The sequence below is a fragment of the Bos javanicus genome, chromosome 11 (genome assembly GCF_032452875.1).
Source record: "Bos javanicus breed banteng chromosome 11, ARS-OSU_banteng_1.0, whole genome shotgun sequence".
NCBI lineage: Eukaryota > Metazoa > Chordata > Mammalia > Artiodactyla > Bovidae > Bos > Bos javanicus.
This window is the reverse complement of record NC_083878.1, coordinates 36,939,191-36,958,023: the sequence shown is the minus strand read 5'-3', so window position 1 is coordinate 36,958,023 and position 18,833 is coordinate 36,939,191. Positions and strand designations below refer to the sequence as shown.

At 38.8% G+C, this 18,833-nt stretch overlaps 1 long non-coding RNA gene across 1 annotated transcript in view; it reads left to right on the top strand.

Annotated features, from left to right (window-relative positions):
* Positions 1 to 18,833, top strand: part of LOC133257015 (uncharacterized) — a 135,023-nt gene that overhangs the window by 47,254 nt on the left and 68,936 nt on the right. The gene's annotated exons all lie outside the window — the stretch shown is intronic.

Genomic DNA, 18,833 nt, shown 5'->3' with positions numbered 1-18,833 from the left:
AGTTATCTGTGGCAGTACGGTGAAGGAATCCAAACACGGTGACACAGGATAACGATCACTTTAATGTATAGTTATACGTGGCTCATCTGCTCCTGATCTGCGGCCTCCGCTGGAGACTGGGGATGACTCAGATGATTGGGACAGGAAGAGCTGGAAGGGCAGGAGCCACTTCCAAGATGAGCTTTCTCCTGCTGTTTCTGGCACCTTAGTGGAGGAGACTAGAAGGCTGGCCTCAGCCCAGGCTGGTACAGTGCCTGCATGTGCCCTTCACGTGGCAGCCTCGGGGAAGTGACTTCTCACCTGGTGGCTCACTGTGTCAGTAGACAGTGGGCTTTAATGACCTAGCCTTGGAAGTTTGATGTCATCACTTCTATCTTGGTCTGTTGCTCTAAGCAGTCACATGCCCACTTAAATTCAAGGCGAGGGGCCACAGTCACCTCTCAGTAGGGAGAGTGTCAAAAAGTTGCAGGCTGTGTTTTGAAACTAGCTCAATAAATTTGAGAGAAAAAACAAAAGGACAAATGTGAGACACTGATGGACTCTACAGATCTCAGCAGCTGGTGGAATATTAGGTTAAGGAGGAAGGAAGCCTTAAAGCTGAATATGCACGTCAAAATTTCCCACATTATAACATCATTGCTAGAATCAGAGGGCAGATTGGAATCAGACTACCCAGGTTTGAATACCAGCTCCATTGCATGTTAGCCATGTGATCAGAGACAAGCTAATATCCTTGTGCCCCATTTTCCTTATGTTATCCCATTTTAATGGGTGTAATAATAGTAACCTACTTCAAAGGGTTGGTGAGGATTCCAATAAGACCTGTGAAGTTCATGGACCAGTATCAGGCACATAGTACCAATGCATGTTAGCAGTTACTGTTTATGAAGCATTCCACATGCATCATCTCACTTATTCCTTACCAGGACCGTCTGATGTATCTGTTCACATTATCATTGTTTAACAGCTGAAGGTGGGAGAGGTTAGGTGACATTTGCAAGGTCACACAGCTGGCAAGTGACTGAGCGGTAACTCGGAAACCTGCTTTCCTGCTTGACTGGAGTTGGCTGTTCCCAGGCAGCCAGCACAACTGCTCCCCAGGCAGAAGCCTCAGGCCCACTCCTGCGCCCACCCACACTGTGGGATTCGCTTCCTGGCAAAGCCACTGTGTTTCTGGCATTGATGTTGTCCTCCTGGGAGAGGCCATCGTGGCTGCCTAGGCCCTCACCCACCGCCGGCATGTCTGATATTTACTAGAGGCGAGACGCAGACAACTGTGACAGCAGGTGTGACTCCTGCTGCTTGAAGACTGCTTAAAGTCTCCAGACTGTTGCATTTGCTCTGGAGTCAGAGTGGGGTGGGGTCAAGCCAGTGGGAACTGGTAACTGGACGCTTCAGTGTGCCTCTGCTCCCTCTGAACCCAGCACCAGAGCAGATGCCGGGCCCAGATGTTCCTGTCGCCTTTCTGGGCACAGATGGCTGTGGAGGTTGGGGGCTCCTAAATAAGATGGGCCTGCCTTTCCCTGAAAAACCCAATACAAGCCAGCACCCTGGGGAAGGCTGGCAGCCTCCAGCGGCGGTCTCAGCTGGGTGGTCCCTCTCATGCTTTGGAGTCTCTGGCCTAGCTCAGGCCTTTTCTTAATCTCAACTTGCCCCATCTTCCTTATTTGGGGGGCTCAAAATCAAACAAGGAAATACTGAGGACAGTGGTGGGTTTTTTCTTCCTGCTTGAGCAGCCTAAAACATCTATGAGAAAATGAATCTTAGCCCATCAGAGACCCTGAAACTGTGGGGAAAGGAATAACAATGTCCCCTGCTTCCTGTTAAAGGTCGCCCTCCAGGCCCTGAGGAATTTTTCCTGAATTACAAAGGAGGAGCAGATCAAATGCCTGTCATAACACTCTTCAGAAAACAAGGAGCAACCAGAAGTTTCCATTCATCTAAGGAATCTTTGAAAATCCTGCCTTGGGTGGAGTGACATTTGGTAACAATAAAAACAGTCCCCTTGGCAGAGGCCCAGGGCACAGCCGGAGCTGACCAGTGGCCTGTTCCTCCAAGGGTGGGGCCTCACCTCTTCATGCTTCCAGGAAGTTCCCAAGAACGTCAGGAACCCTGTCTGGTCTTGCTGGGTCCCAGCCCGCCCTCCACCCAGGCTTCCTGTCCACCCCCATCACAAGAGAAGGCACCTTCAAACCAGTGCTTTCCTCTTCTAAAGGCCAGCGAGGCTTCACCTCTCCTCAGTGTAAGCAGACTGGAAGGAATCACCAGGCACAGCGCCTCACAGATTCATATTTTCAACAAGTTATTTGGGTTCCAGCCCACTTCAGATCCTGAGGGGTGGAATCCTAGATGGCAAAACCAAAAAATTACCATGTCAGCTGTGTGGCAACTGGTCTGAGTGAATACACTTGCTACTCTTCTCTTTATGGTTTTTTTTTTTTTTAAACAAAGCTCTGAAATAACAACTAATATTTCAAAACAAAGTATGTGCTTTTAAATGAATATGCAAAGTAATTTTTATAATTAACATCTCGTGATTCCTACAACGTTTTTGTGGAGGTAATAGGAGATTTTATGTCCTTTTCCTCCTTCTCTCTGAAAAATGTAATTTTGCTGTCTTTTTATAGCTGGCAGCACTGAAATATAAGACTGAAGTAGCATAGAATTACCAGGTGTTTTTGTACTGTTGAATTTACTGGTAGTGATGTTAGAAGCAAAATGAATAAAGGAACTTCCCACTTGACCATCCAGCAGTGGGACACCCTCCTTGCCATCACTGAATTCTTTTGTCTAGCAACTTCGGCATGATTGATGTGATGAGAAATGTCAGCATGACACTGATGTAAAACACTCTGTGGCCTAGGAAGGAATGTATTTCATACACACACACACATATATATGAAAATATGCATTCAGAAGTATTCTTTTTCTCCTTAAAACAATGCTCCCCTGTAACCATGGAATTGTTCCTAGTTATTTAAACAATTTTTATTTGCCCGTTAAAATGTTCATAAAATCATGACTTCAAAGTTGTGATAATGAACCTCACATCTGTCTGTCACTTCACAAATTTTAAAGCACTTTCCAATCAATTTTTAGTGGAGGTGCTGGAATTCCAGTTGAGCTATTTCAAATCTAAAAGATGATGCTATTAGAGTGCTGCACTCAATATGCAGGCAAGTTTGGAAAACTCAGCAGTGGCCACAGGACCTATGAGAGTGGAGAAATATCAATAACCTTAGATATGCAGATGACACCACCCTTATGGCAGAAAGTGAAGAAGAACTAAAGAGCCTCTTGATGAAAGTGAAAGAGGAGAGTGAAAAAGCTGGCTTAAAATTCAACATTCAGAAAACTAAGTTCATGGCATTTGTTCCCATCACTTCATGGCAAATTAGATGGGGAAACAGTGGAAACAATGGCAGACTTTATTTTTTTGGGTCTCCAAAGTCACTGCAGATGGTGACTGCAGCCATGAAATTAAAAGACACTTACTCCTTGGAAGAAAAGCTATGACCAACCTAGACAGCATATTAAAAAGCAGAGACATTACTTTGTCAACAAAGATCCATCTAGTCAAGGATGTATGGATGTGAGAGTTGGACTATAAAGAAAGCTGAGTGCCAAAGAATTGATGCTTTTGAACTGTGGTGTTGGAGAAGACTCTTGAGAGTCCCCTGGACAGAAGGAGATCCAACCAGTCCATCCTAAAGGAGATCAGTCCTGAGTGTCCATTGGAAGGATTGATGCTGAAGCTAAAGCTCCAATACTTTGGCCATCTGATGCAAAGAACCGACTCATTTGAAATGACCCTGATGTTGAGAAAGATTGAAGGTGGGAGGAGAAGGGGACAACAGAGAATGAGATAGTTGGGTGGCATCACTGACTCAGTGGACATGAGTTTGAGTAAACTCCGGGAGTTGGTGACGGACAGGGAGGCCTGATGTGCTGCAGTCCATGGGATCACAAAGAGTCGGACATGACTGAGCAACTAAACTAAACTGAAGGGGTATGAACTGTTTTTTTCATTATGCTTTTGATTTGCACTAATTATTCAAGATGTTAAGAATCCTTTCAAGTGTTTACCGGTCATGTATATAGCTTTCTTGGAGAAATGCATATTTAGATCCTTTGCTCATTTTTTAAATGGGCTGTTTTTAATTGTTGAGTTTGCAAGTTGTTTTGGATAAAAGTCTCTCAAATGATTTGCAACTATTTTCTACAGTGAGTTGACTTTTTACTTTCTTGATGGTGTTCTCTGAAGCACAAAAGTTTTAAAGTTTTATTAAATCTGACTTGTCTTTTTTCTTTTGTTCCTTGTGTTTTGGTGTCGTCTGTAAGAAACCATTGACTAATCCAAGATGATAAAGATTTATACTTATGTTTTATTTTTAAGAGTTTTATAGTTTTCACTGTTAAATTTAGGTCAGTGATACATTTTGAGTTGATTTTTGTTAGATGTAAAAAAAAAAGGGGGTTCACTTTTATCCTTTTGTATGTGGTTATTCAATTATATCAATAACCTCAGATATGCATTTGATACCACACTTATGACAGAAAGCAAAGAAGAACTAAAGAGCCTCTTGATGAAAGTAAAAGAGGAGAGTGACAAAATTGGCTTAAAACTCAACATTCAGAAAACTAAGATCATGGGATCCGGTCCCATCAATTCATGGCAAATAGATGGGGAAACAGTGGAAATAGTGACAGACTTTATTTTGGGGGACTCCAAAATCACTGCAGACGTTGACTGCAGCCATGAAATTAAAAGTCACTTGCTCCTTGGAAGAAAAGTTATGACCAACCTAGACAGCATATTAAAAAGCAGAGACATTGCTTTGCCCACAAAGGTCCATCTAGTCAAAGCTGTGGTTTTTCCAGTAGTCATGTATGGATATGAGAGTTGGACTATAAAGAAAGCTGAGCAGCGAAGAATTGATGCTTTTGAACTGTGGTGTTGGGGAAGACTCTTGAGAGTCCCTTGGACTGCAAGGATATTCAACCAGTCCATCCTAAAGGAGATCAGCCCTGAATATTCAATGGAAGGACTGATGCTGAAGCTGAAACTCCAATACTTTTGCCACCTGATGTGAAAGGCTGACTCATTAGAAAAAACCCTGATGCTGGGAAAGATTGTGGGTCGGAGGACAGAGGATGAGATGGTTGGATGGCATCACTGACTCAATGGGCATGAATTTGAGTAAACTCCAGGAGCTGGTGATGGACAGGGAGGCCTGGTGTACTGCAGTCCATGGGGTCACAAAGAGGCAGACATGACTGAGTGGCTGAACTGAACTGATCCAGTTATCTAGCACCATTTGTTGAAAAGACTAGTCTTTAAATTGTTTTGGCACCTTTCTTGAAAATCAGTTGACTAGATATCTAAGTTTATTTCCGGAACCTCAGTTCTATTCCGTGAGTCTGCATGTCTATCCTTGTCCTAATGCACACACACCATTTTGATTTACTGTAGCTTTGTGTGAAGTTTTGAAACTAGGAAGTGTGACTACTCCAACTTTGCTCTTCTTTTTTAAGATTGTCTTGCCTGTTCTAGCCCCCTTGCATTTCCATATTGAATTTTGGTATCAGCTTTGATTTCTTTAAAAACAAAACAAAACAGGCACCAGGGATTTTGAAAAGTATTGTATTTTCTCTGTAAACCAGTCAAGGTATTTTGCATTTTAACAATATCAGTTGTTCCAGTCCTTGAACATGCACTGTCTTTCCACGTATTTAGATCCTCTAATTTCTTTCAACAATATTTCATAATTTTCAGTTTAAAAGACTTGCAGTCTTTGAAACACTTATTCCTAAGTGTTTTATTCTTTTTGAGAGTGGGATGGAAATAGAATGAGTTAAAATACCATAGAGCTTACTGTTCTCACAGAGATTGTCATTTTTTTTTGAATGAATGTTCTTCTGGTTATAGTAAGCTTTTGGTTAATTTTCAAAGTTTTGAAGTAATTGATATCAACCACTTTTGCCAGTGTCTCATTTCTTTCATGGAGAAATAAATTTTCCTGAAGTCTTTTCTACCAGAAATCAGAATTATTATTTATACCACTGCCTTATTTTGGTTAACCTGCTGGTCTCTGTGGAAATTTGAGACAACAGAGACAGGTGACTCAAAAAAGAGGTATGAAGCCAAAGTTTATTGGGTCACAGGGCATCTTGGAGGCTTTATTAACAGATAAATTGGGTTAAAATTGCCATTACTAGGACCACAGAGTGGTGTAACTAAGACGTGGTATAACTAGACGTTGTTGCTCCATGAACCAGAAACGAGAGAGCCATCAAGTGTCCAATAATAAGGCATGTTTCTTTGTACAGGTTCAAACCAGGAGGAATATCATTACGTCCAAAATCTAAGGATGACAAATGTATTTTAAGTGTCAACTTTAATCAATTTATAGTTATAACCTGGTGTTGAGAAGATTCTGTGATCATATGTGACAGTGCCTATCACTGTATGAATCTAGTCCAGCTAGAAAATAATGACCACTGAAATAGGGTGAATGTGGAGAACAAAGGGATAATTTAGGAAGCTGTGGGCAGAGTTAAATGAAGTTAATAAGGAGCACACTGTACCATAGCCAGAAATAGTGATGACCACTTTAAGGCCAAAAGGACCTTTGATAGGATTGATTAAAGAAATGAGAATTTTATTGACTGATACACAGATCTTCTTTTTTGCCATTTCTTTACCACAACTGAGATTAGTTGTAGTAAAATCAAGACTTTGTCCTTTAAAATTTCAGAATTTCTTCTTGAAAATGCTTCATTATACTTTTAGAGCTAAATAAATTAAATTATTACATTCTTCTGTCAAACATTCCAACTCTATCTAATGTAGTGAGAGGTGCTATATTACCAGGCAATTTCTCTATAGACCTAATTATCTTGCTTAATCCTTACAACAGTATTGCTTTGTTTGAGGGCCTCTAAGATTGTTCTCACTTCTGACACTAACTGCAAGTTCTAGGGTCCCCAAGATCACCTTTTGTTGTTCAGTCATGCCTGACTCTTTGTGACCCCATGGACTGCAGCATACCAGGCTTCCCTGTCCATCACCACCTCCCAGAGTTTGTTCACACTCGTGTCCATTAAGTCAGTGATGCCATCCAACCATCTCATCTTCTGTCCCCGCCTTTTCCTCCCACCCTCAATTTTTCCCAGCATCAAAGTCTTTTCCAATGAATTGGTTTTTCTCATCAGGTGGCCAAAGTATTGGAGCTTCAGTTTCAGCATCAGTCCTCCCAATGAATATCCAGGGTTGATTTCCTTTAGGATTGACTGGTTTGATCTCCTTGCTGTCCAAGGGACTCCAGAATTACAGTTCAAAAGCATCAGTTCTTCAACATTCAGCCTTCTTTATCATCCAACTCTCACATTCATACATGAGTACTGAAAAAACCATAGCTTTGACTATCTAGACCTTTGTCGGCAGGGTGATATCTTTGTTTTTTAATACAGTGTCTAGGTTTGTCATAGCTTTTCTTTTAAGGAGCAAACGTCCTTTAATTTCATGGCTGCAATCACCATCTGCAGTGATTTTGGAGCCTGAAAATAAAATCTGTCACTGTTTCCATCTTTTTCCCATATATTTGCCATGAAGTGATAGGACTGGATGCCATGATCTTAATTTTTTCAATGTTGAGATGTTGAGTCCTAAGTCAGCCTTTTTACTCTCCTCTTTCATCTTCATCAAAGAGGCTCTTTAGTTCCTCTTCACTTTCTGCCATTAGGGTGGTATCATCTGCATATCTGAGGTTGTTATTTCTTCCAGAAATCTTGATTCCAGCTACTTCTTCATCCAGCCTGGCATTTCGCATGATGCTGCTGGTGCTGCTAAGTAACTTCAGTCCTGTCCGACTCTGTGCGACCCCATAGACGGCAGCCCACCAGGCTGCCCCATCCCTCAGATTCTCCAGGCAAGAACACTGGAGTGGGTTGCCATTTCCATCTCCATTTTCATGATGCACTCTGCATATAAGTTAAATAAGCCGGGTGACAATATGCAGCCTTGATGTACTCCTTTCCCAGTTTTGAACCAGTCCATTGTTCCCATGTCTCGTTCTAACTGTTGCTTGTTGACCTGCATACAAGTTTCTCAGAAGGCAGGTAAGGTGGTCTGATATTCCCATCTCTTGAGGAATTTCCTACAGTTTGTTGTGATCCACCCTTAGGTCTAATAATTTGCTAGGAGTCACAGAATTCACTAAAGCTCTTATACTCATGGTTACAGTTTATTACAGTGAAAGGATACACATTAAAATCAGCAAAATTAAAAGGTGCATAGGGCAGGTCCAGGAGAGATCCAAACATGAGTTTCCAGTTGTCTCCCCATGGAGTAGTGGACAGAACTAACTTCTCTCGGTCCTATGTTAGAGACACATGAAATATTATCACCTGGGATTTTGTGTCCAAACTTGGGTTTTGGTGTCTAGAATTTTTATTGAGCTTGGTCATACAGCCATGGTTGACTGCCTCCATGGCTGACCTTTGTCTCCAGAGCCTATAGTGGTCAAACTAAAACTGCATGGCCCAGGACCCACCCCCAAATAATCATATTGTTGCATTGACTATCTGGCATGGCCCAGGTCCTCAGGTCAACAAAGACACACTTATCAGTCAGGGTATTCCAAAGTCTTAGAAGTGACCTCATAGGAGCCAAGGGTAAAGGTCAGTCCTCTGTTTAGGCAGGGTTAATACTTTATTATACAAACATGTAGGGTTATAGAATCCTGATTTTAAAAACAGAATGGAGGAAACCCTTAAGGCAGGCAGACATCTGATCAAGATTTTTCTTTTGTCCTTATAGCTCAATGATACTTTAGTGTATATAAAAATTACTATACCACAAATTTCATGTTCTAGACATCCTAAATGATGTGAAGGACTTTCAAAGGACTTTTTACTTTACAGCTTGACTTTTAAAAATACCTTCTCATTATACCCAGCTCCCACCACAATGAAATACTGAAGCCTCTAAATACCAAAGCAGAAATAAGCATAAAGAAACAGAAACAACCTAAATAATGAAATTGGTTTTTTTTTTCAGAAGTGCTTAATTTGGAAATGCAGCATCCGTTAGAGCCGCAATTAAGATTCTAGCCTTAAAAACTCCATTAGGTAGTAGGCTTCTTCAACTCATTTGCTTGTGATTGTGAAACAAAGAGCTGAGAACTCTGGGCATCATTTTTGGCATGTTTCCTTCTAGTGCAAAGCTGACTAGAGAATGAGGAAATGTGATTACCTAAGAGTAAAATGTTAGGCATTCTTTATTTACAGAATTTAAAAAGATAGTTTACAGAACCATTTGAAGAAAGTTTTATAATAAAGAAGTTAATTGGGCTTCCCTGGTGGTCCAGTGGTCAGGAATCTGCCTGGCAATGCAAGGGACACCAGTTCATCCCTGGTCCAGGAAGATCCCACATGCTGCAAAGCAGCTAAGCACATGTACCACAACTACCGAGCCAGCGCTCTGGAGCCCACAAGGTGCAACTACTGAGCCCTCGAGCTGCAAGTACTGAACCGTGCACCTTAGAGCCTGTGCTCCACCACAGGAGAAGCCATCACGATGAGAAGCCTATGCCCCACAACTAGAGAGTAGCCTGTGTGCAGCAACTAAGACCCAGTGCAGCCAAAAAATTGAGTACATAAATCTTTTTTCTTAAAGTTTCCCAAAAAAGTTAATCACCACAAACAAGCAAAAAGTAATAGGAGGAGAAGGGGATGATAGAGGATGAGATGGTTGGATGGCATCACTGACTCAATGGACATGAGTTTGAGCAAGGTCCAGGAGTTGGTAATGGACAGGGAAGCCTGGCATGCTGCAGTCCATGGGGTCATAAAGAATCGGACATGACTGAGTGAATGAACTGAACTGAAAAAGTAACCTATTTTCTCTCTTCCTCACAAAGTTCACTCTTTCAGAGGTGTGCAGTCTGGTTATACATCTTTGACTTTGTTGTACATATAACAGCACTGGGCTCTGCCTTCCTGGATGAAATACTATAGATCATCTTGATATAATTTATCAGCCAATGGCATTCTCTCCATAAATCTTAATAAGTTAGTAATGAATTTCTGTGGTCGAAAGGGCTTTTTTCCCTTCCTTTTTTACATTTTGATTTATAGCATGCCCTTTCCTGGGTGATTCTCCCTAATAGTTACATGTAGCCTGTGTCCTCTTTACACCATGAATTCAAATACCCAGTGAAATATCCTCTTACTAATAAGTATATTTTTTGTATAACATATTGGTAATTAACTTGGCTAATTTGCTTTTTCAAAAAACAAACCTTTGTTGCACAATAGATTAAACCAATAGTTTCCAGACTTCATGATTTCATAGACTAGGAAAATTCCCAAAGTTTTTTCTGGGGGAACTAACATAGAGTTGTCAAATATTTTCTTTTGCCAAGTAAAGACTCTACAAGGAAAAAAAAGATCCCTAAAATCTAGTATCAGAATTATTTTACAAAAGAACATTTTTGTAGTTAATATATGAGTTACTCAATATGATTTACTGATTTGTCTTATTTTTCTACTTACATCCTACTTTTTATGTCCAGGTTCAAGATCATTCTTTTAGTAATAATTTCAGGGAAGGTCAGTGGGTAATACAGGCCATTACTGTAAGTGATTAAAACCATGGACTCTGGGGAACAATGCCTGTGCTTGCAGCTGAATTCTACCAAAAATTTAGAGAAGAGCTAACACCTATCCTACTCAAACTCTTTCAGAAAATTGCAGAGGAAGGTAAACTTCCAAACTCATTCTATGAGGCCACCATCACCCTAATACCAAAACCAGACTAAGATGCCACAAAAAAAGAGAACTACAGGCCAATATCACTGATGAACATAGATGCAAAAATCCTTAACAAAATTCTAGCAGACAGACTCCAACAACATATTTAAAAGATTAGACATCATGACCAAGTGGGCTTTATCCCAGGGATGCAAGGATTCTTTAATATCCGCAAATCAGTCAGTGTGATACACCATATTAACAAATTGAAAGACAAAACCCATATGATTATCTCAGTAGATACAGAGAAAGCCTTTGACAAAATTCAACATCCATTTATGATAAAAAAAAAAAAAACCCTCCAGAAAGCAGGAATATAAGGAACATACCTCAACATCATAAAAGCCGTATATGATAAACCCACAGCAAACATTATTCTCAGTGGTGAAAAATTGAAAGCATTTCCCCTAAAATCAGGAGCAAGACAAGGGTGCCCACTCTCACTGCTACTATTCAACATAGTTTTGGAAGTTTTAGCCATAGCAATCAGAGAAGAAAAAGAAATAAAAGGAATTCAGATTGGAAAAGAAGTAAAACTCTCACTGTTTGCAGATGAGATGATCCTCTACATAGAAAGACTCCACCAGAAAATTACTAGAACTAATTAATGACTATAATAAAGTTGCAGGATATAAAATTAACACACAGAAGTCCCTTGTATTCCTATACACTAACAATGAGAAAACATAAAGAGAAGTTAAGGAAACAAATCATTCACCATTGCAATGAAAAGAATAAAATACTTAGGAATAAATCTACCTAAAGAAGCAAAAGACCTATATATAGCAAACTATAAAACACTGATGAAAGAAATCAAAGAGGACACAAATAGATGGGGAAATATACCATGTTCATGGGTTGGAAGAATCAATATAGTGAAAATGAGTACACTACTCAAAGCAATCTGTAGATTCAATGTAATCCCTATCAAGCTACCAACAGTATTTTTCAGAGAACTAGAACAAATAATTCACAATTTGTATGGAAATACAAAAAATCTCGAATAGCTAAAGCAATCTTGAGAAAGAAGAATGGAACTGGAGGAATCAACCTGTCTGACTCCAAACTATACTACAAAGCTATAGTCATCAAGACAGTTTGGTACTAGCACAAAGACAGAAATATAGGTCAATGGAACAAAATGGAAAGCCCAGAGATAAATTCATGCACCTATGGATACCTTATTTTTGATAAAAGAGGCAAGAATATACATTGGAGAAAAGATAATCACTTTAACAAGTGGTGCTGGGAAAACTGGTCAACCACTTGTAAAAGAATGAAACTGGAACACTTTCTGACACCATACACAAAAGTAAACTCAAAATGGATTAAAGATCTAAACATAAGACCAGAGACTATAAAACTCTTAGAGGAAAACATAGGCAAAACACTCTCTGACATAAATCACAGTAAGATCCTCTATGATCCACCTCCCAGAGTAATGGAAATAAAAACAAAAATAAACAAATGGGACCTAGTTAAACTTAAAAGCTTTTGCACAATGAAGGAAACTGTAAGCAAGGTGAAAAGACAGGCTTCAGAATGGGAGAAAATAATAGCAAATGAAGCAACTGACAAAGAATTAATCTCAAAAATATACAAGCAGCTCCTGCAGCTAAATTCCAGAAAAATAAACGACCCAATCAAAAAATGGGCCAAAAAACTAAACAAACATTTCTCCAAAGAAGACATACAGATGGCTAACAAACACATGAAAAGATGCTCAACATCACTCATTATCAGAGAAATGCAAATCAGAACTATCATGAGGTACCATCTTACACCATTCAGAATGGCTGCTGTCAAAAAGTATACAAATGCTGAAGAGGGTGTGGAGAAAAGGGAACCCTCTTACACTGTTGGTGGGAATGCAAACTAGTATAGCCACTATGGAGAAACAGTGTGGAGATTCCTTAAAAAAATGGAAATAGAACTGCCATATGACCCAGCAATCCCACTGCTGGGCATACACACTGAGGAAACCAGACTTGAAAGAGATACATGTACCCCAATGTTCATCGCAGCATTGTTTACAACAACCAGGACATGGAAGCAACCTAGATGTCCATCAGCAGACAAATGGATAAGAAAGCTGTGGTACATATACGCAATGGAATATTACTCAGCCATTAAAAAGAATGCATTTGAATCAGTTCTAATGAGGTGGATGAAACTGGAGCCTATTATACAGAGTGAAGTAAGCCAGAAATAAAAACACCAATACAGTATTCTAACACATATATATGGAATTTAGAAAGATGGTAACGATGCCCCTGTATGTGAGACAGCAAAAGAGACACAGATGTAAAGAACAGTCTTTTGAACTCTGTGGGAGAAGGCAAGTGTAGGATGATTTGAGAGAATAGCATTGAAACGTGTATATTATTATATCTGAAATAGATCTCCAGTCCAGGTTCAATGCATGAGACAGGGTGCTCAGGGCTGGTGCACTCAGATGATCCTGAGGGGTAGGATGGGGTGGGAGGTGGGAGGGGGGGTTCAGGATGGGGAACACATGTACACCCATGGCTGATTCATGTCAATGTATGGCAAAAACCACCACAATATTGTAAAGTAATTAGCCTCCAATTAAAAAAAAATGCATGTGCTTGAATCCCCATTTGGTTACTGACTAGCTATGTGACCTTGGGCAAGTTACTTAACCTCCCTGTGTATTAGTGTCATCATTTCTAATATGGTAAATATAAATAATATCTTAAAGTGTTATGGAGATTACAGAGTGAAAACATACAAAGCACTTAGAATAGTGTCCTATAAAATTGTTATTACATAGCACTTGCTGTTATTATTAATCTGTATATGTTAGAAAATGTCCATGTTTTGTCTTCATTCTTGAATTACAGTTTAATTAACCATGAAATACTATGTTGACCTTTATTGCTTTCAGCATTTCAAGATACTACTCCACCATCTTCTTACCATCTGTTGTTGTGAATGCAAAGTCTGTTGCCATTGCAATTGCCTTCCCTTTATAGGCAAGAATCTCTTTTCTCTATTTGCTTCAAAGCCTTCTTTCTTTATACTTGATGTTCTGTGGTTTCATTATTATGTGTTCATGTGTGAGTTTAATTGCATTTTTCTACCTCAAAATTATTTGCTCCTACAAATTGAAGATTCACGTCTTTCTTCAGTCCTAGAAAATTCTTAATCATTGTGTAAATTAGGATGAGATTCTGCTGCAAGTGACAAAAGCAAACCAAAACACCCAGAAAAACTCGGAATCAGAGTAACGTATATGAGATAGAAGTTCCTTTCTCACATAAATTAGGCCTTTCAGGTGGTGTTTGATGATGCCAGGGGCTCAGGGACCCTTCTGTTTAATTGTTCCACCGTGCTCCACAAGTAGATTCTCTGCTCAAACCTTAGCATCTGCATTCCAGTTACTAGGAAGGAAAAAGTATAAAGAATGGCCTGCCTCCTCCCTTTAAGTATATTTCTGGAAGCTGTTCTGCTGTTTCAGTTATATCTCAGAAGATAGTCATATGGTCAGTCCAGATACAAGGGAAGCTGGAAAATACTGTCTTTAGTCTAGGCAACCAAATTCCCAGCTGAAAATGGGTAATTCAATGAATAAGGCAGAGGGAGAGATTGGTTACTGGAAACAAGTTAGTAGTCTCCCTCATAGCCATTTTTCTGGTTGCAGATTTCTTACGTATTCCCTCTTTTATGTCCTTCTGGAACTCTCTGTAACATTACATTCTGACTAACATTCTGTTCTCTTTGCCTCCTTCTAATATGTTTTAATCTTTTTGTGTTATATTCTGTGAGATTTATTCAGCTTTATCTTCCAATTTACTGGTTTTCTTTTGAGCTATGTTTTGTCTACTGAGTTAAGTTTTTTTTTAATGATATATATTTTATTGAAGTATAGTTGATTTCCTATATTATATTAAATTCAGGTGTACAGCATGGTGATTCAGTATTTTAACAGTATACTCCATTAAAAGTTATTACAAGATAATGGCTATAATTCCTTGTGCTACACAGTATATCCTTATTACTTACCTATTTGATACATAGGAGTTTGTATCTCTAAGTCCCATACCCCTAATTTGCCCCTCCGCATTACCTCTTTCCTTTGGTTACAGCTAGTTCTTTTTTTTTTTTTTTTAACAACTAGTTGTGTTCTGTATCTGTGAGTCTGTTTCTGTTTTGCATATGCATTCATTTATATTAGTTTTTAGATTTCATATATAAGTAATATCATACAGTAGTATTTATTGTTCTTTGACTTACTTCACTTAGTATAATACTCTCTAAGTTCATCCATATCACTGCAAAAAATGATATTTTTTTATCTTTAGAATTTCTATAACTTTTTCCCTGAAATATGCCTGTTATTTTTTACTGTATAGTTTTTATTCTTTTATGTCTCAGATCATTTAAGTGTACTGTACTTACTTCATAGTCTCTCTGCCCTACTGTCTGTAATTCTTGGGGGAATGAATTCTCCTAACTTCTTCCCATAAAATAGACACACACACATGTGTGTTAGTCACTGATAGTCATAGTGTTAGTCACTCAATCTTGTCCAACTCTTTGCAACCCCAGGACTGTAGCCTGCCAGGCTCCTCTGTCCATGGAACTCTCCAAGCAAGAATACTGGAGTGGGTGGCCATTCCCTTCTCCAGGGGATCTTCCTGACCCAGGGATTGAACCCAGGTCTCCTGCTTTGCAGAGTCTCTACCATCTGAGCCACCAGCAAAGCCCTGTGTGTGTGTATGTGTTTTCATCTCATCTCGGGCATTTCTTTCTATACTGTCTCATGTATCTAGGATTGTAAAGGGTTACTATGGAGCAGTTTTGTATTTGTCTCTGCCTGCAGCCTTCAGGTTTTCGTGGTTTGTGCCAGCTTTTCTATTGCTACCTCTGTTTCAGTTTCCTGCACTATTCATGAATGCACATTTGGCCTACACACCTGTGCACAGTTCAGTTTGGGAGATACATCATGTGGGTAGTAATCATTCTGTTCTCTCCCCTAATTCTCAGGCTAATGAGAGGAGATATTCTAGAATACTTTTCAAAGCAGCAAATCTCTTCTGGAATCCTGGCTGTATGTTAAGCCCAACTCCACTGCTTGGAATCTCAGCTCCCTTTTCAGCTCAGATATTAAAATCCCAGCCCTTAAGTTCAACTTCTGATTCTACTTCTTCAGTTGCCTCTTTAGCCTCACCCTTTACTCACCACTTTTTAGCATTCTCTTTATTTCTGGTATTTGAGAATTTTAATTTCTTGTTTTAGTGCTTAGTTGTATATTTCAACTTTTGAAATATATTTTATTGAGCTTTATCTGTGTTAGGAATGATTGGTGTTTTCCATATCAACTTAGTCCATCATAGTGATAAAAAGTCTGGCAAAGAGAATTTTAAACCCCAAAGCAATAGAATGAAAATCTTTCAATAAAAGTGTTGAAATTATTTGCTTTGATACTTCTTATACTGTCTTTGTTTACTCATTTGTGATGGGCCAGCATTGCCCTGTGGTTGACATTTCAGAATTAATGGACAAGAGCATTGGGATTAGATTTAGGTCCTCACTCTGTTGCTTGCTAATTGCAGTCTTGGGGAAATTACTTAAATTCTCTGAGCCTATGATTAGCTGTAAATTTGACATATTATTATTTGCCTGCTTCATAGAAGTTTTATAAGGATCAAATGAGATATTAGACTAAAAAATATGTTAAAGCTTAAATCACATAATGTAAATTTATGATATTATTAATAGCAGCGTCAAGGATTGAAACCATTAACACATTCATTAAGACGGTTTTAAAATATTATGTGAAGAATTATTGTTTGATTTGTTATTGTTATTTAGTTGCTGAGTTGTGTCCAACTCTCTGTGACCCCCATTAATGAAAAAAAAGATCCTGTTTCCTGGTAAAAGCTATCATTCTATGAAAATACCTAATAAGGGAACTACATGGAAACATTCAAATATTCTGGAAAAATTTAAGACCAGCACTTACACTCACAGGCAGTTATAAGTTTAATAGACTGTGGAATTCATTGTGGAGAGAGAAACTCTTAGCAGTTAAAAACAGAGAATTGAACCTGAAAGTCATCACTGCATTTTGTTATTGTTTATTCAAACAATGAATACTGAAAGTCCAATTACTATTTTGTGCGGAAACATAAAATCTTTATATAATGCAGAAAAGATGTCCTCATACTTGAAAATATTGAAAATGACAGACCTAGCCTATGGAAGTAGTCCACTAACTGGATCCAGACCCTCTATCCTTCACTAAAGCCTATTGTCTAAGGCAGAAGGACTGTAGCAATGCTCAGTGATTATCAGTCAACTGCGAGGTCTATCTCAGAGTATCTGTGGTCTACTCATAATTAAAGTACTAAGTTTACAAGTGATTTACTTAAAGAAAATTAAAGATTGACTCAAGATGGCAGACCGATCATACACCTCTATCACTGCATACTAAATCTCATGTGTGTGAGAGTCACTCAGTCATGTCCAATTCTTTTGCAACCCCATGGTTGGGGCCCATCAGACTCCTCCATCATGGGATTTTCTAGGAAAGAATACTGGAGTGGGTTGCCATTCCCTTCTCCAGGTGATTTTCCCAACTCAGGGATTGAACCCAGGTCTCCCGCTCCTGCATGGCAGGCAGGCTCTTTACTGTCTGAGCCACTGATTTGGGCTAAATCTCATAAAAATAGTTAAATATTGGAATTCTTTTAGTCTGCCATGTAATGCGACACCGCTATTCCAGAGTTCTGGCTTTATGCAAATTTCAGTTCCAGCTTTCTACTTTGGAGGCTATAAGGTTCCAACTCCGTTCCAATGTGAATTAAAATTCAAGTCCAAAGCCTTTAAAAAAAAAAAAAAAGTGTATGCTTTAACAAATTTTTTTTCAAGTCCATAGCCTTTAAGACCTCTCTCCAAATCTGCTAACAACCTCCATTCCTTTCCCCAACACACAATAATGAGGTAGTCTACAAATAAACTTATTTACAAAACAGAAACAGATTGACAGACAGAAAAAAACAAACTTATGGTTACCAAAGGGAAAAGAGGGTTGGGTAGGGGTAAATTAGGAGTTTGGGATTGTCAGATATGAACTATTATATACAAAATAGACAGGGTCCTCTGGTAAAGGGAAGTATATTCAATATCCTATAATAAACCAAGATGAAAAAAGAATATGTACATGTATGTATAACTGAATCACTTTGCTGTACACCAGAAACTAACACAGCTTTATTATAAATCAGCTATACCTCAATAAAAAAATAATAAGGTAGTTTACATGTGTTGACAAGGAGAGATCTTCAAGATAGGAATTGATACATAAAATAAGCAAGTTCTCTGTTTTGGAAATGCGGATTTCTCTGTTTTGTGAGCTGGGCTATGAATTTTATTGTTCCATTTTATTCAGCATTTCAACATATTTGTAATGAAAAGGATTCACTATTTGGTTTAATTTGCCATGTTGTAAGAAGCAGAAGTCCCCAATACACAAATATTTAATAATGGCATTTGGTTGTTTGCAGTCTATTAAAATGTCTTTAGTGAGGGAATAAAGATATACCTAGAGTCTTACCAGTACTATAGATAATAGAGTGCAACTGATAAGTTCCCCTGGAAAGTTGTTGTGTACGTAAATACTCTTTTAGGCATCAGAGGAATACTTTACCTACTTCCACTTGTGTGCAACACAACACAGCAATACAACAAGCTTATAATAGATACATTTTTTGGCACAAAATGTATCAAAGAGAATAACTGGAAGAATTAACCATACCAAACTGAGCCAAAAAGGCAAAGAGTGAGTTAGTGCTAGAAATAATTTAAGTAAAATAGAAATCAGTTTAGGAAATATTTTGATATTCTAGGTACTCATGCCTTTGAATTAAGTGGGTATGTTTGTGTATCTTTTACTGGGAGGAATGTTTTTAGTTTTCACACTGTTAACTGTGCATAAAAGGGTTCAAAATTTTAGAATAAGGAGGAAAATTCAAGCATATGGGAGAATGTTA